This window comes from Crinia signifera, chromosome 6 (assembly GCF_055691185.1).
Source record: "Crinia signifera chromosome 6, ASM5569118v1, whole genome shotgun sequence".
Classification (NCBI taxonomy): Eukaryota; Metazoa; Chordata; class Amphibia; order Anura; family Myobatrachidae; genus Crinia; species Crinia signifera.
In genome coordinates, this window is record NC_139222.1 from 139,446,801 (window position 1) to 139,470,222 (window position 23,422).

At 44.6% G+C, this 23,422-nt stretch overlaps 1 protein-coding gene across 2 annotated transcripts in view; it reads right to left on the reverse strand.

The window, feature by feature from the left end:
- HDAC5 (histone deacetylase 5) overlaps positions 1-20,572 on the reverse strand; it is a 105,615-nt gene extending 85,043 nt beyond the window's left edge. Inside the window, exon 1 of one of the 2 annotated variants that reach the window (XM_083147382.1) lies at positions 20,123-20,572. The gene's annotated coding sequence lies outside the window, so the exon portion shown is untranslated. The remainder of the gene's footprint in view (positions 1-20,122) is intronic. The other variant, XM_083147383.1, reaches the window with a different exon arrangement.
- Between the last annotated feature and the right edge of the window lie 2,850 nt (positions 20,573-23,422).

The following is a 23,422-nucleotide window of genomic DNA, read 5'->3' on the forward strand; positions in this document are numbered from 1 at the left end:
GTAGTTGATTTTATATAGTGTGGCGAGCGCAGCGAGCCACCGAGCCCGAAACGTGGCGAGCGAACGCGCATTACTTCAGACGTATTACGCGTCCCCTCGCGGGGCCTGCTGCGCTCACCACTCTTTGGGCTCGGAGGCTCGCTGCGCTCGCCACACTATATAAAATTAACTCCACGCCGATAGTGGGGGTATGAAAAGGTCGTAGGACGCATACCGCTGCGCTCGCCACGCTTCGGGTTGGCGTTTGTCGTGGGGTGGCGTTAACGTTAACTTTTCCCCTCCATCCTTCAGGTAATACATGGAGTGTCAAGTCAACATAGGAATGGCAAAGGGAAAGCACTGCAAATATAATCGCAACCCTATAAAGGGATTTTTGTAAGAACTTACCGTACGAATCCCTTTCTCTGATATGGTCCTGGTGACACAGCTCAACATTGGGATGTAGGAGGGTCCGTAGGAGCCAGGCACCTATCCTAAAGCTTTTGGAGGGTAGGCTCCTCCCTTCTGCATCCCAGACTCCTCAGTTCAATCTTTCAAAGCCACTGGAATACATTAACTCAGTACAAACGCCTGCACATATTATATGCACAATTTCAAAAATAACTTTTCAACCATATATAACATTAAACATCATGAACACTGGCATACTTACTGAGCGTAAGGGAGGGATCGCTGTGTCACCAGGTCAATATCAGAGAAAGGGATTCGAACGGTAAGTTCTTACAAAAATCCCTTTTTCTCTTTCAATGGTCCTGGTGACACAGCTCAACATTGGGACGTTCCAGAGCCGGTCCTTTGGGTGGGTACGCTCAGGTCTGCAGCCCTCATCGCCCGAATGATGCGTCCTCCGAACCTATAGAATTTGGCAAAAGTGTGAACAGATGACCAAGTGGCGGCCCTGCAAACCTGCTCAGCTGTGGCCTCATGTCAATCCGCCCAAGAGGTGGCGACCGACCTGGTGGTATGCGCATTAATCCTGGCCGGCACAGGCCTACCAACCTTAGTATATGCAAAGGCAATGACAGAACGCAACCACCTAGCAATGGTCTGCTTAGAGGCAGGCCAACCAATCTTGTGCACATCATACAAGACTAGCAAAGTGTCAGTCTTCCTGACACCCTTCACCCTGTCCACATAAATGCGCAAGGCGCACACAACATCCAAATTCCTCACTTTGTCCCTTTTTCTTGAACCCTCTGGGGGTTGAAACACAGGCAGAACTATCTCCTGATTCAGATGAAAAGTAGAGACTACTTTTGGCAAAAATTGGGGTACTGTTCGAAGAACAGCCCTGTCATCATAAAAAATAAGAAAAGGAGACTTGCATGACAACGCTCCCAACTCTGATACTCTCTTTGCTGACGCAACAGCCAACAAAAACACAAGCTTCCATGTAAGGAACTTAAGGTCAGCCGACCTCAGTGGCTCAAAGGGCGCCTTTTGAAGACACTCCAGTACCAGCGATAAATCCCATGGAGCCATTGGTTGCTTGTAGGGAGGTTTCAATCGTGAAACCCCCTGCAGGAAAGTCTGCACCTCCAGTAGCAAAGCTATCCTTTTCTGGAAATAAATCGACAAGGCCGATATCTGTACCTTGAGTGATTGAAGGCTTAACCCAGATGAAAAACCATCCTGCAAAAACTCCAGCAATCTTGAAAGTCAAAACCGCAAAGTATGCGACTTCTGCCTTTCACACCACCTAATATAGGTCTTCCAGACCCTATAATAGTTTGCTGAAGACACTGACTTCCTAGCTTTTACCATGGTGTTAACCACAGCCTCCGAGAAACCCTTGTTCTTCAAGATGGCAGTTTCAATAGCCAAGCCGTCAAATATAGCCGAGCTGAATCCATGTGTAAGAACGGCCCTTGGTTTAACAGATCTGACCTCAGAGGTAGACACCACGAGTCCACAGACAATCTCTGAAGCCTCGAGTACCAGGACCAGTACTTGGTCAATCCGGGGCTACTAGAATCACCGGAATTCCTTAGGACTGGATTCTTTTCAATACTCTCGCCAGCATTGGAAACGGCGGAAAGGCATAAAGCAGATTCCCCTCCCAGGGAATAGTCATTGCATCCACTGCTTCGGCCAGTGGATCTCTTGTCCTGGCATAGAACCTGTGCACCTGATGATTTAACCTCGATGCCATCAGGTCCACCTCCGGAGTTCCCCACTTCAGTGTAATCTGATGAAACACCTGTGGGTTCAGGCTCCATTCCCCTTCTAGCAGCTCCTCCCTTCTCAGGAAATCGGCCTTGATATTCTCCACCCCCGGGATGAATATCGCTGACAACGCTGGAACATTCTGTTCCACCCACAAGAAGATCCGAGAAACCTCCCACATGGCCAGCTTGCTGTGTGTGCCTCCCTGATGATTCAGGTACGCCACAACCGTGGCGTTGTCGGTCTGAATCCTTAAAGGAAGACCCTGCAATCTTTCTCCTGCCAGAGATATCACTTTCCACACAGCCCGCAGTTCCAGGATATTGATCGGCAAGGCAGACTCCTCCGAGGTCCATAAGCCCTGGAGGCGCAGGTCCAAGACCACTGCCCCCCAGCCCCTGAGACTGGCGTCGGTAGTGACTACCAGCCAGTCCCAGGACTGCAGAGACCGACCCCACTGAAGGGAACCCACCTCCATCCACCAATGCAGGGAAGACCGTGTCTCTGGAGACAACACTATGTGCTCTGACTTCATGGTCTGAGTATTCCCTGACCAAGATGTCAGGATGTTCCACTGGAACACTCGAGAGTGGAACCTGGCGAACTGTAGCGTCTCGAAAGTCGCCACCATTTTCCCCAACAGTTTGAGACACCTCCAAACCTCCATGGGCTCTGAGACGCCAGGATCTCCCGCACCAAGGAGGCCAGGTCCCTGGCCTTTGTCTCTAGTAGGAATACCCGATGTAGATGGGTATCCAGGACAACTCCCAGGAACTGGAGTCTCTGTGACGGCACCAACTGAGACTTTTGTAAATTTAAAAGCCAACCGTGAGCCTGATGGCTTCTGCCAAGTGACTCTGCAACTTTTCCGCCGACTCTGCTTTGAACAGCAGGTCGTCCAAATACGGAATCACAGTGATTCCCCTCAGTCGGAGGGCCGCCGCCATTACTGACATTATTTTGGTGAATACCCTTGGTGCTATGGCCAGACCAAAGGGCAACGCCTGGAATTGCAAATGCAGGTCTCCTATCACAAACTTCAAGAGAGCCTGATGTTCTGGATGGATTGGCACATGAAGATATGCGTCCTGGACATCCATGGACGCCAAAAATTCTCCCTTGTCCAGGCTAAGCAGCACAGACCGTAGAGATTCCATCTTGAAATGGTCTACCCACAGATGGAGATTCAAGGACTTTAGATTTAAGATTGGTCTGAAAGACCCTTCTGGCTTGGGCGCCAAAAACAGAGTGGAAGAAAAGCCTTTCTTCCACTCTGCTCGAGGGACCGGAATAACCACCCCTTTCTCTAAGAGAGATTGAGCCGCCGCCAAAAGAGCAACACGGAGCTGCAACTCCTTTGGCAGTGGTGTAGGAATGAATCTTCTCGGAGGAAGACCTTTGAAGTGAATTCTGTAACCCTGGGATACAATGTCTAGCACCCAGGAATCCCGGTCCAACAATGCCGACGCAGCCCTGAACCATCTCAGACGCCCCCCCACCTTGACCACCGCTGGGGTATTCCCCAGGTAGTCATGCAGAGGGCTTGTCCTCTCCTTTGGTGCTTGGTTTCTTATGAAAGGAACCAAACTTTGACTTTGGGGCCTTGCCCCTGGAGGACTGAAACTTTCCCCTAAAAGACTGTCCTCGAAAGGACGCACCCCCTCTAGGGGAGGGCCGAAAGGATGGCCTAAAAGCAGAAAACCTTGAGGCCTGCTTAGCTGCAGGAGCCGGCAGAAAGGTACTTTTGCCTCCCGTGGCCTGCTTAATAATTTCTTCCAGCTCTGAACCAAACAACAGCTTTCCTTTAAAAGCTAATGCCTCTAAGGCCTTTTTTGATTCATTATCCGCCTCCCAGGTTTTAAGCCAAAGCACTCTCCTGGCATTGACGGACACTGTGGAAACTCTGGAAGCCATTTTGAGAGCTTCCTCCTCAGCCTCAAGCACATACTCCGCAGCTGCTTTAAGCTTCTCAGCAAGCAGCAACACACATGGATCAGCATGTAATATTGTACACAGGTCATTGGCCCACACAATCATGGCCTTCGAGACCCAGGCTGATGCTATAAGAGGGCGTAAAGTGTAGCCTACCCCCTCAAATATTGCCTTGAGGTTGAGGTTACCTTCCAGCTTCTTGTCGACGGGGTCCTTAAAGGCTGCCCCCCCCCCCCTGGACAGGTAGCACCGTGGCTTTAGAAAGCCGTGCCACAGAAGCATCTACCACCGGAACTTTTTCCCAGAGGTCTGCATGAGCCTCAGGCATGGGGTATAGACTTAAAAATCTCTTAGGCATCTGCAGCCTTTTATCAGGCGTTTTCCAAGCCCCTTCCAATAAATCCTGTAAACCTTCATCCGCAGGAAAGGTAACAGTTTCCTTAAGCTGCCTTTTAAAAACACCTTTTGCAGAAGTTTTATCCTCCACAGACAAGTTCAAAGCCTGTTTAACAGCAGTAATCAAATCCTCCACCCCTGAGGCAGAGGAATCCTCAGAGTCATCACCCTGATCCCAGGGGATGTCTGTGTACTCTCCCTCCTCTTCAGCAACAAGCAATGGCACTGAATAAGATGATGACATAGGTCTCGGGGAAGCTACCAACACATCGCTCTGCCTGTCCAGCAATTGCACTAAGGCATTAACAGACCTGCCCAGGGCACTGGCCCACGCAGGTTCCGATTGCTCTACCCTCTGGGGTTCACTCCCCATGGGTCTCACAGCAGCGCAAGTAATACACAAGCCCCCCTTGGCCATCTGCTCAGGGACAAAATTCAGTGTACAAACACTGCAGGCGCTCAATGCATTAAGGGCTCCCTCCCCCAAAGCCACAGACTGTTGCTCAGACATGATGTAAAATTAACACAGTCACAGCGCAAAATGTACAGGCGTTTTATACAGAGCCAATGTACTCAGTCACTTATCTGTCTGAAGCGTTCACAGTGGGGAAAAGGATGCCCAGGAAATCCAATCACTCTGCCAGGATCTGTCAGCCAGCTCAGCTCCGCTGCAAGCGTTCTGAATGGCGCCAAAACAGAGTGAGGGAAGAGACCAAGTCCCTGCTGCTGCGGGGTCTGTGGCTTTTGGCGCCAACCACCCCCAGACAGCCGCTCCCACTGCAGGATCTCCAAGTTCCAGTGTCTCCCCCTCTGCTGGGGACCACTTGGAACATGCCTGTAACACACTGCTGTCCTCTCATATAGGAGCTCAGTGTGTAAGCTCCGCAGAAAATGGCCGCCGCCATCACGGAGCGCCTGTCCCCCATGATCCCCACCTAGCGTGAAGCCGGTTTCAGAGCGCTCCGGAGCCCAGGCAGCTTCTTAATAGAAGCTGTAAGCGCTGCACAGGGAGACCAGACAGCGTCTTCCCCGTGCACAGTGAGCTGACAGGACGCGCTTCTGTCAGCTCCTGCTGCGCTGTCAGTGTGAGGATTCAGTGAGAATCCTCACACTGTGCCTACCTAGCTAGTGTAAAAATTAATAAAATAAAAAACTCCTAACTAACTCTAATCCTTCGGCTGCTCCAGCAGCCCTTTAGAATAGCACCCACTCCAGTGGGCACCTAACATGAACTGAGGAGTCTGGGATGCGTCTTCCCCGTGCACAGTGAGCTGACAGGACGCGCTTCTGTCAGCTCCTGCTGCGCTGTCAGTGTGAGGATTCAGTGAGAATCCTCACACTGTGCCTACCTAGCTAGTGTAAAAATTAATAAAATAAAAAACTCCTAACTAACTCTAATCCTTCGGCTGCTCCAGCAGCCCTTTAGAATAGCACCCACTCCAGTGGGCACCTAACATGAACTGAGGAGTCTGGGATGCAGAAGGGAGGAGCCTACCCTCCAAAAGCTTTAGGATAGGTGCCTGGCTCCTACGGACCCTCCTACATCCCAATGTTGAGCTGTGTCACCAGGACCATTGAAAGAGAAAACATAATATGCTAATCTTATCATTATCTCATGCGCATGCTATGTAAGCTGATACCACTACTGGCCCATGTATTACTGCAGAGATGGCAAATGTATATATCAGTGGTGCTGACTTTAAGATGGTACACTGATGTGCGGGGCAATGTATGAACAGTCAGTGTCACTAGCTAGCTGCTGCATCTGCTTGCTTTGGGCTGTATGGGATGGGAGATCGCAAGCTAATAGGAGAGACACAGGGCATCAACATTAGGCTGATGCACTGTGGGAGGTCTGGTGAGAATCGCCAGAGGGGGAAGTTGTCACTCACCCTCTCCAGCATGGTTTTTATATATTAGATCAACAATGTCTAGGTCTACAGTCAAAAGGTCGACCACTTTTAGTCAACAGTCAAAAAGTCGACAGGGTCAAAAGGTTGACAGGGTCAAAGTTTGAAAGTCAAAAGGCCGGCTGTCATATTGTCAACATGGTCAAAAGGTCAACATTCAAAATGTCAACATAGGTCGGTATGGACACCTAAGTGTACCATGTCCCCTCATATGGCTCGATGCGTTTGCCATGCTTCGTGCGTGGTGCCTCACTGCGCTTGGCACACTATTATATTCTCCCACCACGTCGTAGTGGATGGTAGGGTATGAAATACCGCCTGTCAGCACATGTCGGCGCAATTTTTTTCCAAAACTTATGCCGACCTTTTGACTGTCAACCTAGACACTGTAGATCTAAGGAGTGCATACCTTCCGGCATTAGGGATGTTCATACATCTCATTGTTAATGCTTCCTGCGTCGCCTCGCCCTGATAGTGGTGGCAGATAGGCACAGTTACCCACAAAGATAATTAACCCATTGGCTCATAAAGATTAAACAGAGATCTATAATTGTAATTTGTAAACCCAAAGAATAGTGGCCACCAGCACTTATTCCTAGAATGAATGGTCAGAACTAGATGCATTAGAATACATATAGCAGCAAACAAAAATATAAAACAACATTATACTGTATTATGGAAAGTCCAAAGTACATCACAAACATTACATTAAAACAAATATAATATTAAATGATTTCAACCATTTTGCCAATATGATCATTTAGTTTTTGTGTATGTTAGCTCAGCAATGGTAAAACAAAAAACAGTACTTGTTTCCTAGCACGGCGCCCACGATTTGCATCTTATGCCATCGTTTCGATGCGATCAGACCTGACTTTTTAATTGTACAGGCACCCTGATGGGTGATTACTATGTTAAATGCACCCCCATTGTTAACGCCACCCCCACTATGAACGCCAACCCGAAGCGTGGCGAGCGCAGCTGTACGTGTCCTCCAACCTTTTCATACCCCCACGTCGGCGTGGAGTTGACCTTATATAGTGTGGCGAGCGCAGCGAGCCACCGAGCCCGAAGCGTGGAGAGCGCAGCGAGGGGACGAGTATTACTTCACATGTATTCCGCGTCCCCTTGCGGGGCTCGCTGCGCTCGCCTCGCTACGCTCGCCACACTATATAATATCAACTCCATGCCGACGTGGATGAAAAAGTCAGAGGACGCGTACCGCCGCCCCTCGCGGGCTCACTGCGCTCGCCACACTTCGGGTTGGCGTTGATAGTGGGGGTTACGTTAACAATGGGGGTGCATTTAACATAGCTATCACCCATCAGGGTGCCTGTTCAATTAAAAATTGCATCGCATGCCATTGTAATGGCATGCGATCCGACGCGATATAAAAATTGTACAGTGCGGGTCTTATGACCCGAAAATCGGGTCCCATCGCATCCCATCGCATACCTTAATTAGTGGTATGCAATGGCATACGATGGGCGCCGTGCTAGGAAACAAGTACCCAAAAAACTATTTAATCAAGTAGAATAAAAGGTTGAAACATTTTTAATATGTTTTCTAATTTCATATTAAATATTCATAATACTTCCCCTACAGAGGCAACATGTTGTTCCAACAATCAACAAATAAAGTTTACCCAGTATGGAAGGCTTGTGCACTTCTTCACAGAGTTTCTCAGACACAAAACCTGAAAGCAGGTTCTAGGAATAGTAACACATTTTAAATTTTAAACAACAATAACAGCATCCATAACACTAATGACATCACCAATATAGGTCATGTATACATAAAAAAATGGAACAATATCAAATTGCCTAAACCCTTCAAAAAGTCTAGTTTTGAGGAAGACTACTTTTAAACAACTGCTATAACTAGCCATGAATAACTATTGAGAATAAATTGTTATTTAAATTATTATATAAATTGTATTAAATAACATATTGCAGAGTCCTTCCTAACGTTTCCTAACTTCTCGAAAACTGATAAGTCCTGTTAAACTTCTGTAATCCCAACAATATAATGCCGACATTTCTCCAGTAACCCCAATGACATCATACATAACTCCTGTCACCCTAATTTATTTATTTGCAGTTTCTTATATAGCGCAGCAGATTCCGTTGCGCTTTACAATAGTAAATGACAACATGCCTGCATAACTCCTGTCATCCTAATGACATCATGCCTGCATAACTCCTGTAACCCTAATGACATCATGCCTGCATAACTCCTGTCACCCTAATGACATCATGCCTGCATAACTCCTGTCATCCTAATGACATCATGCCTGCATACCTCCAGTAACCCTAATGACATCATGCCTGCATAACTCCTGTCATCCTAATGACATCATGCCTGCATACCTCAAGTAACCCTAATGACATCATGCCTGCATAACTCCTGTCATCCTAATGACATCATGCCTGCATAACTACTGTCATCCTAATGACATCATGCCTGCATAACTCCAGTAACCCTAATGACATCATGCCTGCATAACTCCTGTAACCCTAATGACATCATGCCTGCATAACTCCTGTAACCCTAATGACATCATGCCTGCATAACTCCTGTAACCCTAATGACATCATGTCTGCATAACTCCTGTAACCCTAATGACATCCTGCCAGCATAACTCCTGTAACTTTAATGACATCATGCCTGCATAACTCCTGTAACCCTAATGACATCATGCCAGCATAACTCCTGTAACTTTAATGACATCATGCCTGCATAACTCCTGTAACCCTAATGACATCATGCTTAAGTAACTCTAGTAACCCGAATGACAGTGTCTATACAGGTTGAGTATCCCGTATCCAAAATGCTCGGGACCAGGAGAATTTTGGATAACGGATTATTCCGTATTTCGGAATATTTTAATATTTCAATTATGTATTTTGAAGTATCTTGCATGTATGCTGTATAAACACATAAAATACACACAAATATATTTTATTACCACATAAAATACACACAAATATATTTTATTTGTTCAAAAAACAAGGTTTCAAAACATGAAACAAAATTTGTGTACTATCTCAGATATTGAATTTGAATGCCAAGCAATCATTTTCTTGCACATATATAGTGCCAGATACATATCATGTCCTCAGTAGTGCTGTTACATATGTCCCCAGTGAGTTTTTAGCAAAAAAAAAAAATTTCACTTTCTGGAATGTATGGTTTTCGGAATAATTCGGATAACGGATACTCGGATACGGGATACTCAACCTGTATAACTCCTGAAACCCTAATTTATTTATTCATTTATTTCCAGTTTCTTATATAGCGCAGCAGATTTCGTTGCGCTTTACAATAGTAGACAGTGATAAAACAGACTGGGTAACAACAGACAGACTTGGAGGTTGACATCATACCTACATAACTCCGATAACGCTAATGACATCATGCCTGCATAACTCCTGTAACCCTAATGACATCATGACTGCATAACTCCTGTCACCCTAATGACATCATGCCTGCATAACTCCTGTCATCCTAATGACATCATGCCTGCATACCTCCAGTAACCCTAATGACATCATGCCTGCATAACTCCTGTCATCCTAATGACATCATGCCTGCATAACTACTGTCATCCTAATGACATCATGCCTGCATAACTCCAGTAACCCTAATGACATCATGCCTGCATAACTCCTGTAACCCTAATGACATCATGCCTGCATAACTCCTGTAACCCTAATGACATCATGCCTGCATAACTCCTGTAACCCTAATGACATCATGTCTGCATAACTCCTGTAACCCTAATGACATCCTGCCAGCATAACTCCTGTAACTTTAATGACATCATGCCTGCATAACTCCTGTAACCCTAATGACATCATGCCAGCATAACTCCTGTAACTTTAATGACATCATGCCTGCATAACTCCTGTAACCCTAATGACATCATGCTTAAGTAACTCTAGTAACCCGAATGACAGTGTCTATACAGGTTGAGTATCCCGTATCCAAAATGCTCGGGACCAGGAGAATTTTGGATAACGGATTATTCCGTATTTCGGAATATTTTAATATTTCAATTATGTATTTTGAAGTATCTTGCATGTATGCTGTATAAACACATAAAATACACACAAATATATTTTATTACCACATAAAATACACACAAATATATTTTATTTGTTCAAAAAACAAGGTTTCAAAACATGAAACAAAATTTGTGTACTATCTCAGATATTGAATTTGAATGCCAAGCAATCATTTTCTTGCACATATATAGTGCCAGATACATATCATGTCCTCAGTAGTGCTGTTACATATGTCCCCAGTGAGTTTTTAGCAAAAAAAAAAAAAAATTTCACTTTCTGGAATGTATGGTTTTCGGAATAATTCGGATAACGGATACTCGGATACGGGATACTCAACCTGTATAACTCCTGAAACCCTAATTTATTTATTCATTTATTTCCAGTTTCTTATATAGCGCAGCAGATTTTGTTGCGCTTTACAATAGTAGACAGTGATAAAACAGACTGGGTAACAACAGACAGACTTGGAGGTTGACATCATACCTACATAACTCCGATAACGCTAATGACATCATGCCTGCATAATTCCGGTAACTTTAGCGACATTATGCTTCCATAACTTCTGTTACCCTAATGACATCATGCCTGCATAACTCCTGTAACTCTAATGACATCATGCCTGCATAACTCATGTAACCCTAATGACATCATGCCTGCATAACTCCTGTAACCCTAATGACATCATGCCTGCATAACTCCTGTCATCCTAATGACATCATGCCAGCATAACTCCTGTAACCCTAATGACATCGTGCCAGCATAACTCCTGTAACCCTAATGACATCATAACCCTAATGACGTCTTAATGACCGACTCTGTAACTCCCTTAAACCTAATGACAACATACCAAATACATTATCTATAATGACATCATCCATAACTGTAATGAAATCCTTCAACTATAAATCCTGGTAGTGTAATGCTAGGGTGGTGACCGCACATTCAAAGAGCAGTGACTGACCATTCCAGAGTGTTATCTTGACAATGCGGGTGTGGCCGCACCTTGCAGCAGGGTACCCGCGGATGCTGGGTGACATCTTGCGCAGTCATTATGACAAAGAATTGGACGGCCGGCTTCACAGCTAGGGGCAGCCGGTATTGTGTGCGAACTTCATTGATGCAAGTGCAAAATTCCGCCAGAACTTGTAATTTTGCAACGTTCCGCAAAAATATAACTCATTCTGAATTGTGCCCATGGAAAGATATGGGGTATAAAATTGATATCTGAATACCTGCTGCTTTACAATCCTGACCCAACATAATAATAACTTTGGACACACAAAATTCATTATCTATATCTTTCTCCTAACCCATAACTATGACTCTTTATAAATAAAATCACCCTGTTGTCCTTTCTAGTATTAATGCAGATCTATTTCTATGGTGTAGTAATATAATTATGTGTTTCGGACAGATTGTGGTCCTCAAAATTAATCTTCTGTCTAGGCTCCTCTGTCTTTTCCGCACATTGCCAGTAAGTATCCCAGATACTGTGCTGGCTTAGACCCATACCTGGTTTAGATGTTTTGTCTGAAGGGATATAGGGTCTAATTCAGACCTGCATCCAGGCGTTTTGTGGGAGGACCTCTGGTGTCATTGATGGCCCCAATATGGCATGTGGAAAAAAGGGGGGTAGAGGTCTGCGCTACAGCCGATATGTGTAGTTGCTGCTGAGTAGAGGTATACTACAAATACCTTGTATAGGGGTCAAGGGATGGAACGATGTGTTGTACTCTGCGCAAGACTATACATATGCCGAAAAAAATACTATACTACTTAAAGTATTTTAAATAATAACAGTTGTATTTTTTGAAAAATATAGCAGTTCAAAATCAATATAAAAATTCAATAGACATTTAACTAATACCGGTATACACACAGGGGGATGCTTTGACAATACAAGACAAACATACATAAAACATCGATTTTCAAGCACAGGGGTAAAATACCTCCTTTTTAAAGTGATGTGTGCAAATGTCCTTTAGGGGTTATTCGTTTTCCCTTTTGGGGTGGGTTTAAACTTAGGTCCTTTTGTGCACAAAGTTCAAATTGTATCCATAAGGTGGTTGCTTACCAGGATGGCTGAGGGTCTGCCGGCAGACTTCCCAGATGGACTGCGTGGTAACCTGCACAGGTCCAATGGGATCCAAACTGTTCCAGATACATCTATACATCTACATATATATATGCCGGCAGACCCTCAGCCATCCTGGTAAGCAACCACCTTATGGATACAATTTGAACTTTGTGCACAAAAGGACCTAAGTTTAAAGCCACCCCAAAAGGGAAAACGAATAACCCCTAAAGGACATTTGCACACATCACTTTAAAAAGGAGGTATTTTACCCCTGTGCATGAAAATCGATGTTTTATGTATGTTTGTCTTGTATTGTCAAACCATCCCCCAGTGTGTATACCGGTATTAGTTAAATGTCTATTGAATTTTTATATTGATTTTGAACTGCTATATTTTTCAAAAAATAAAACTGTTATTATTTAAAATACTTTAAGTAGTATAGTATTTTTTTCGGTATAGTCTTGCGCAGAGTACAACACATCGTTCCATCCCTTGACCCCAATATGGCATGATCTATTGCAGTGCGGAGTAAGTCTTTGGCTACTCAGCCACTACAAACACAAGGGATGGAGGGAACATACGATTGTGGAGTGACTGCGAGTGGATTTGATCTTTTCGCACGGCTGTGATGTTATTCGCAGCCATGCACATGGTCGGGTTTTCACTCAAGCGCGTCAGCGATTAACTGATCCCTAAGCTCTGAAAAGTAGCAGCCCAGCAATCAGGTCTGAATTAGGCCCATAATGCCTAGAACTAGCTTTGCAACATACGTATGGCTTCCATAACTTCTGTTACCCTAATGACATCATGCCTGCATAACTCCTGTAACTCTAATGACATCATGCCTGCATAACTCATGTAACCCTAATGACATCATGCCTGCATAACTCCTGTAACCCTAATGACATCATGCCTGCATAACTCCTGTCATCCTAATGACATCATGCCAGCATAACTCCTGTAACCCTAATGACATCGTGCCAGCATAACTCCTGTAACCCTAATGACATCATAACCCTAATGACGTCTTAATGACCGACTCTGTAACTCCCTTAAACCTAATGACAACATACCAAATACATTATCTATAATGACATCATCCATAACTGTAATGAAATCCTTCAACTATAAATCCTGGTAGTGTAATGCTAGGGTGGTGACCGCACATTCAAAGAGCAGTGACTGACCATTCCAGAGTGTTATCTTGACAATGCGGGTGTGGCCGCACCTTGCAGCAGGGTACCCGCGGATGCTGGGTGACATCTTGCGCAGTCATTATGACAAAGAATTGGACGGCCGGCTTCACAGCTAGGGGCAGCCGGTATTGTGTGCGAACTTCATTGATGCAAGTGCAAAATTCCGCCAGAACTTGTAATTTTGCAACGTTCCGCAAAAATATAACTCATTCTGAATTGTGCCCATGGAAAGATATGGGGTATAAAATTGATAACTGAATACCTGCTGCTTTACAATCCTGACCCAACATAATAATAACTTTGGACACACAAAATTCATTATCTATATCTTTCTCCTAACCCATAACTATGACTCTTTATAAATAAAATCACCCTGTTGTCCTTTCTAGTATTAATGCAGATCTATTTCTATGGTGTAGTAATATAATTATGTGTTTCGGACAGATTGTGGTCCTCAAAATTAATCTTCTGTCTAGGCTCCTCTGTCTTTTCCGCACATTGCCAGTAAGTATCCCAGATACTGTGCTGGCTTAGACCCATACCTGGTTTAGATGTTTTGTCTGAAGGGATATAGGGTCTAATTCAGACCTGCATCCAGGCGTTTTGTGGGAGGACCTCTGGTGTCATTGATGGCCCCAATATGGCATGTGGAAAAAAGGGGGGTAGAGGTCTGCGCTACAGCCGATATGTGTAGTTGTTGCTGAGTAGAGGTATACTACAAATACCTTGTATAGGGGTCAAGGGATGGAACGATGTGTTGTACTCTGCGCAAGACTATACATATGCCGAAAAAAATACTATACTACTTAAAGTATTTTAAATAATAACAGTTGTATTTTTTGAAAAATATAGCAGTTCAAAATCAATATAAAAATTCAATAGACATTTAACTAATACCGGTATACACACAGGGGGATGCTTTGACAATACAAGACAAACATACATAAAACATCGATTTTCAAGCACAGGGGTAAAATACCTCCTTTTTAAAGTGATGTGTGCAAATGTCCTTTAGGGGTTATTCGTTTTCCCTTTTGGGGTGGGTTTAAACTTAGGTCCTTTTGTGCACAAAGTTCAAATTGTATCCATAAGGTGGTTGCTTACCAGGATGGCTGAGGGTCTGCCGGCAGACTTCCCAGATGGACTGCGTGGTAACCTGCACAGGTCCAATGGGATCCAAACTGTTCCAGATACATCTATACATCTACATATATATATATGCCGGCAGACCCTCAGCCATCCTGGTAAGCAACCACCTTATGGATACAATTTGAACTTTGTGCACAAAAGGACCTAAGTTTAAAGCCACCCCAAAAGGGAAAACGAGTAACCCCTAAAGGACATTTGCACACATCACTTTAAAAAGGAGGTATTTTACCCCTGTGCATGAAAATCGATGTTTTGTGTATGTTTGTCTTGTATTGTCAAACCATCCCCCAGTGTGTATACCGGTATTAGTTAAATGTCTATTGAATTTTTATATTGATTTTGAACTGCTATATTTTTCAAAAAATAAAACTGTTATTATTTAAAATACTTTAAGTAGTATAGTATTTTTTTCGGTATAGTCTTGCGCAGAGTACAACACATCGTTCCATCCCTTGACCCCAATATGGCATGATCTATTGCAGTGCGGAGTAAGTCTTTTGCTACTCAGCCACTACAAACACAAGGGATGGAGGGAACATACGATTGTGGAGTGACTGCGAGTGGATTTGATCTTTTCGCACGGCTGTGATGTTATTCGCAGCCATGCACATGGTCGGGTTTTCACTCAAGCGCGTCAGCGATTAACTGATCCCTAAGCTCTGAAAAGTAGCAGCCCAGCAATCAGGTCTGAATTAGGCCCATAATGCCTAGAACTAGCTTTGCAACATACGTATGGCTACCAAGAATTGTGATTGTGGTTTCTCGGAAATTAAGATGCATTATTTAGCCTCCCACCTTAGGTAAGCTGTTGCTTGCTGTACTTCCAATAGTTGCCCACGTTGTATAGCTTAGGAAATGTAGCTTCCCAGACCACACTTCTCAGTATTTCCTCCCAGCCTCCGGCCTCTACTTTGTTCTATCCACCCAATTGTTTGCCTTACCTGTCTTGTTTTGGACCTCTGCACAAAGAGCTACAAATTGTCTTGCAATCCATCTCCTCTTATACCCCTTTCACATCGCACTTTTAAAACGGTATATTGCCGTTTTTTTCCCATTTTAAAACGTTTACGGCTGCAATGTGAAAGTGTCAAAGTTGATTTACCGGTTAAAGTTAACTGGTATTTCAACACAGTTAAAAAGCAGAGTCCTACACGTTTTAAAGCCGTTTTTTAGGCAGTGTGAATGGCTCTATTTCAATGGCTTGAAACATGTCCCTTGGGGGTTAAACGGGTTAAATGTTTGAATGGTATTAAATGATTTTTAAAACGGTTTTCACCTGCAATGTGAAAGGTCTCAAGGCTCAGACCCGTTTTAAAGTCCCATTTAAGTATACCGTGTCATTACCCATTTCTGCAATGTGAAAGCAGTATTACTCTGCTATGGGATAACCTAAATTTTCAATGGGCTTGTCCTGTGGCGTCACTACCTAATTTGGCGCCCCCCCCCCCCCCCCCCCCCATGCCCGTACCTGCCCGGCCGCATCTGCGGTCACGGTCCCGTCTCTCCAGGCGCCGGCTCCTGCTGCTATAATGAAAAGTACTGCAGACAGAAAACTGTCTGCAGTTTGGGGGCAGCCATTTTCTAAGTGTCAGTTTTCATTATAGCAGCAGGAGCCGGCACTGGGAGAGACGGGACCGTGACAGCAGGTACCGGCAGACAGCAGCAGGTAACTATAGCCCCGCAGACCCCCGGGGCCGGCGCCCACACTTTCTCTGCGCCTCCCCGCCACCGCGGGGGCTGCGGAGCTATAGTTACGCCACTGGGCTTGTCCATCTACTGGTTTACTCCCTGAATCTCTACAGGTGACAAGTTTTTGGAGGGTGCTTGCTGCAATTGTTTAGGTGATCTGCAGGGAAAAAAAAATCTCTTACCAAAGTTAAAATGATTAACTTTCTGAATCTTTACTACTTTGTTGCTATGGTCTGTAACCCAACCTGAATTCCTATGCATTCCATTGTTACAATAGACACAATCTGGCAAGATTTCTCTCCCACACATCACCCTACACTCAATAGAACCCCCCCATATTCTGTTGCAAACTCCAGTAGAAGGAAGGGCCCCCTTACGCAATTCTTGTTTGCGATTATAGCATCTCTATTGCTGTGCTCTCTCCAGCTATGCACCTACCCTTCCCAACCACAAAAGAGCAAAAGCTGCAGCAGCAGCCAGTGCAGGTCTCCAACTATCCACCATTCCTTCCCAACCACAGCAGAGCAGAAGCCGCTGCAGCAACCAGAGCAGGTCTCCAATTATTCACCTTCCCAACCACAGCAGGGCAGAAGATGCTGCACCAGCCAGTGCAAGTCTCCAACTATCCAATCCACCTACCCTTCCCAACCACAGCAGAGCAAAAGCTGCTGCAGCAACCAGAGCAGGTCTCCAACTATTCACCTTCCCAACCACAGCAGGGCAGATGCTGCTGCAGCAGCCAGAGCAGGTCTCCATATATTCACCTTCCCTTCCCAACCACAGCAGGGCAGGAGCTGCTGCAGCCGCTACAGAAGACCCCGAAAACCCTTAATAAGAAAACAATTAAGGGAAAAAATAACTGATTGGGGATCGATCTCACATGGATTTCACAACGATATCTACAGTGTTTGATTCACAGACCACTCTGCCCATGAGTCGCTTATTACTAGGGCTATTTTTTAGCAGGCTCCAGCAGGAACTGAGGCCCTTATTCTAGTTCACTCTTTCTGACAAAATATTTCTTAGATGGACAAAACCATGTGCACTGCAGGTGAGGCAGGTGTAAAACCCCACCCAAATCTAATTATCTCTGCACAAGTAACACCTGCCTCACCTCCAGTGCACATGGTTTTTTCCATCTAAGAAATATTTTGTCAGTAGAGTGAACTAGAATAAGGGCCTCAGTTCCTGCTGGAGCCTGCTGAAAAATAGCCCTGCTTATTACTGTATTTTTCCCTCTATAAGACGCACCTGACCATAAGACGCACCTTGTTTTAGAGGAGGAAAACAGGGAAAAAAATATTGTGAACCAAATAGTGTAATGCCCACTCCCCCCTCCCCTTGTACTTGTATGCCCGCTCCCCCCCCCCCCTCCCCTGGTACTTGTATGCCCGCTGCCAGCTCCCCCCCCCCCCCTCCCTCCCCTCCCTCCCCTGGTAATTGTCAGCAGCTCACAGAGGTCCGGGAAATGGGGATCATGCCTTGTGCTGTGGGGTCCGTTGGGCGAATGGGATATCATCGGCGGGTTTCCTGCGGCAGATGGGAACTAGTAGCGCTACTAGTTTGCATCTGGCGCAGGGACCCCACTAATGATATCCCATTCGCCGTATGGACCCCACAGCACACTGCATGATCCCCGCTGCCCGGACCTCTGTAAGCTGCTGACAAGTACCAGGGGAGGGGGGGAGCGGGTTCTGTTTCAGCTCCTGAGATGCTGGTGCAGCAGCAGCAGCATCCAGGAGTTTTTTGCACTTTTTTTGTAGTATTCGCTCCATAAGAGGCACACACTTTTCCCCCCACTTTTTTTGGGTGCGAAAAAAATACAGTAATTTCAGTTTGTCAAATGTTTTGTAAAGTGAAAATGTTTTTCATTTAATGGACCCTTAAAGGCCTTTAAGGGTCCACTTAAGGGAGTCTGTTTAATGTGTTGTATTCAGAAAGTTATAAGCTTCCCAATGCATGAAAACAACAGAAATAGCATGGACCCTTATGACAGCACCCTTAAGGGCTTGTCCCTTAAGATGATAAGGTAGTGTGCAAAGTTTGAAGACGATTAGTTGAAGCGTTCAAGAGTTATCGTGGAACATCCATAAGTAAAACAATTGCTGATTTTAATGATGTCTAGACTGAGACTCTAACTTTCAACATATAACAAAATATTGTAACACTTCAGCATGTACTTAAACAATTACATAACCACAGGTAAAGGAAAATATTTAATATGATAGGAGTTGGCTTCGGAACGGAACATTTTGCAGAAGTGAAAGCAAGTTCCAAAATATACTGGTAGATAAATTGTTTTCCAACAAAAAAATTAACCCTAGAATGTCTGTGTGTTTGTGTTAAGGCCCATACACACACCAGGTGACTTTAAAAGCTCCTCAGTATGTACGGGGCAGCGATGAATGGTGGTCAGTGCTGTTGTGTGCTCCTGCATCATCCATGTCCCAACCACTCATCTGCTGGTATTACCAACAGATATGAGATGGAGTGGAAGGCTTTCCATAACATCCCGCTGTGGAAAGTCTACCACGGGAGAAAATCGCTAAACCGGGTGAAAAACGCTCAATGTGTATGCAAACATTTTCAGCCCAGTGATTTTCCCATCATCACCATGCAGACATTAAACTTTACATACTGTGGAGGCAGCCATGTTGAAATATGAGCCAATATTGCACTTACTAACTGTGAATTAGGGACATATCTGAGCCAACAAACAAGAAGTGTATTTAATGAATAGGCTGTATTCTCACAAGTATTGGTTCAGCACACAAAATGGTGTGTTGCTAAGGTGTTCGCGTTAATAGCTCAAAAGCATTTAGTATGCTGAAGCCTCAGTTCTAGCCATGTCATTGAGTCTAACACATGTAAATACAGTATTTGTTTCCTAGTTAACATTAATATAACTAACCTTACAAATTCATTAATACCTCTTCAACCATATTACACATTATAATGCTTTGTAATTAGAATAGTAGTCATGCTTTCTATTTGGATGTAAAAGCTAAAGCATACTGTATGCCATGTTCACTTTACCACCAAATGTATCCTGCTCCTTGTCCACACAGCACACTAATTTATGCCTCATTATAATACCCCTATACACAGATCACACTGTAAACCTGCAATACCCCATCTCCAGTGACATAACTTCCTGCATTAATAACATCCTATACATCATTCATGCACTGATCATACAGCAAAGCATCTTTACAGCATAACCCTCTGCTAAGATAACTATATGTAGAAACCCTATCAACTCATATATAATCCAGTCCATAAATATATATATATATATATATATATATATATATATATATATATATATCCCTAAAACCTGTACAAATGTCCATATCTACTAAATATTTGTGATTAATACTGATCAATATGTTCCACATACACTGTATGGAGGCATATTTCACAATAAGAGCAAAGAATGAAAATAAACACTGACTTACTATTACAATAATAATGACATACATGAAGAATAATAATAATAACAACAACAACAACAATGTACTAACTCTTAACAGGTGTTACCTGTGCTCTCTTTGCAGGGTCAGAGCACCAGGGTACAGCGATTTTATAAGAGCCTGGTGCTTGAGATATCTGTAGACTCTTTCAGTGGCTTGGTGCTCTTGGTTTCTCTCATTAGGTGAGTATTTTTGCAGACACTGACTCTGATTTCTATAAGTGATGTCTCTTGACTGTCTCGGTGGATGGATGCTCTTGTCTCTTTCAGTGCATGGATGTCTCTCCCGTCTCATCTGCTGTCTCTCTAGGGGGAGTGTCAGAGTCACATACATCAGGCTGTCATCTGTCTTCTAGCAGAAGATTGGCTACTACCCCTAAACTCAGTCTACAGCTCTGTTCCTCACCCCTTTAGTGACGTCTCTCTCTCTTTTTCTTTCTTGCAGTCTCTCCCTTTCGTTCTAGTAGTCTCTCCACCAACAACAACATTCAGTGACGTCACCCTAGTCACGTGACTCGCCGGACTAAAAATAGCTTCTGTCATAGAAAGGACGTGACTTGTAAATGAGGGGCGTGGCTACTGGAATGCTGCATTTCTTTTAAAGCAGCCGCCTCCCCAATAGCTCATCTACAAGTTCTATGTATGATTTGCGATGCATGATGGGGTAGTTTGTTGTCACAATATGTCACTAAAAGCTGCTGCACTTCCTTCCTGGAATGCATTATGTGTAATGCAAATGTGAATGCAAATATACAGAGAACAACTTTTCAAAACCTAAGCACTCCGAAATCCATCCTGAAATATTTTACTGGATAATAATATTAAACTGCTTTTCTCATTTACTTGACAAATACAATACCAAGGGGTAAATTACTCATAAATAATTTTGGTACTTGTTTCCTATCTGGGCGCCCGCTACGTTAATTGCGCACCATGCTATTCTCCGTATAAAAATCGGATCGCATCGCATCGGATACCACAAATGCACATACACGATATTGAACGATGCGATGCGATCCGATTTCGTTCCCGCTTTTATGGTTGGCCCATAGGATATATAGGAAACCCCCCCTGATGGTTTAAAATGCGCCTCCATTGTTAACGCCACCCCAGTATTGACGTCAACCCGAAGCGTGGCGAGCGCAGCGGTACGCGTCCTCCGACTTTTTCATACCCCCACTATCCACATCGGCGTGGAGTTGAGAATAGAATAGTGTGGCGAGCGCAGCGAGCCACCGAGCCCGAAGCGTGGCGAGCGCAGCGAACCCCGCGAGGGGATACTTCACAGGTATCCGTGTCCCCTCGCGGGCTTCACAGGTATCCGCGTCCCCTCGCCACGCTTCGGGCTTGGTGGCTCGCTGCGCTCGCCACACTATTCTATTCTCAACTCCACGCCGACGTGGCTAGTGGGGGTATGAAAAAGTCGGAGGACGCGTACCGCCGCCCCTCGCGGGGCTCGCTGCGCTCGCCACGCTTCGGGTTGACGTCAATACTGGGGTGGCGTTAACAATGGAGGCGCATTTTAAACCATCAGGGGGGGTTTCCTATACAAATCGTGGGTTTGCGGGGTTATTACATTGAAATCAATGTAAAATCGGGTCTCAGGGACCATTTAACATTGATTCCAATGTAAAAATCGGGGTTGATCGCGTCACCACATGCGATGCGATCCGATTTAAAATGAAATCGGATCGGATCGGATAGCATTGTATGCCATCGTACATCATCGAGTATCGAATCCGATGCGATGCGATCCGATTTCATTACGGTGCCGTACGTAGAAAACCTGGGCGCCCAGATAGGAAACAAGTACCATAATTTTAATTGTATTTTGTTTCCTTATTACTTTATATAACACAAGCATATTCTGTAGCTCTTTAGAAATTGTGTGGCATAAGGCATTTGGGTACTTATGTAATATCTGGGCTCCCATTTTTCTTATGAGACCGCGTCTCCTCGCGGGGCTCGCTGCGCTCACCACGCTTCGGGCATGGTGGCTCGCTGTGCTCGCCACACTAAAATCAACTCCATGCGTAGTTGGATAGTAGGGGTATGAAAAAATGGGGTGCATTTAACATGGGAGCCCAGATAATACATAAGTACCGGCATTTGTATATTATCACCTGCTTGTGTGGGTGCCAGATGGCTGACCAATGGTTGTTTCTCCGACATCAGAATCCAGACTGTTAGGATCACGACAGTCAGAATCTCTGGGACTATTTCCCCTCTTGGTGGACCATGACCCCCACAGAGGGAGAATAGAATAGGTGGCGAGCCCACTGAAGTTGGGATTCCGATGATGGAGAAATGACCGTCGGAATCCCGACTGTCGGGGACTTATACCATACCCGCTTGTGTGGCATTCACCTGGGTACTTTGGTTTCTTTCACACTGTATAACATACTTGTAGATTAGCTGTCTCCCAGCAAATATGAACCTTAGTTGGGTATGGGTCTTAGGGTCAACTGAATGAAGGTCGACAGACATTAGAAACACAGAATTTGAGGGCAGATAAGAACCACTTGGCCCATCTAGTCTGCCCCTTTTGTAAACATGTTACCTCAAACCTTATTTGATCCTTATTTTTTGTAAGGATATCAATATGCCTATCCCAAGCATGTTTAAATTGTACTACTGTATTTGCCTCTACCACCTCTGAGGGTAGACTATTCCACTTATCTACTACTCTTTCTGTGAAGTAATTCTTCCTCAAATTTCCCCTGAATCTTCCTCCCTCTAGTTTCAGTGCATGTCCTCGTGTTCTGTTGCTCCTCTTCCTGTGAATAATGTCTCCCACCTGTACCTTGTTAAAACCCTTGATATATTTGAAAGTTTCTATCATGTCCCCACTTTCCCTTCTCTGCTACAAAGTATACATATTAAGATCTTTTAGTCTTTCCTGGTACGTTTTGTGATGTAGGCCATGCACCATTTTAGTTGCCCTTCTTTGTACAGTCTCTAATGCAGTGGTTCCCAAACTGTGCGCCTAGGCTCCCTGGGTTGCCTCGGGACACTTGCAGGGGTGCCTCGGGTTGGTCGTCCAGGACCAATTCAAGTTATTTATGATCAATTATTTTTGGAGAAAACCAGTGCTGGTGGCTGCCAATCATAAAATGTGTACAATCAGAGCCAAATCCTGCCCTTTACCACATAACTGAACCTAAGAAGCACATAAAAACACAATCTACTTAATTTGATATATATATTTTGGGGCCATGGGGTGCCTTGGAAAAATTCTGATACACTAGGGTGCCGTGATTACAAAAAGATTGGGAACCCCTGCTCTAATGTATTTATATCCTTCTGGAGATATGGCCTCCAGAACTGAACACAATACTCTAGATGAGGTCGTACCAATGACCTATACA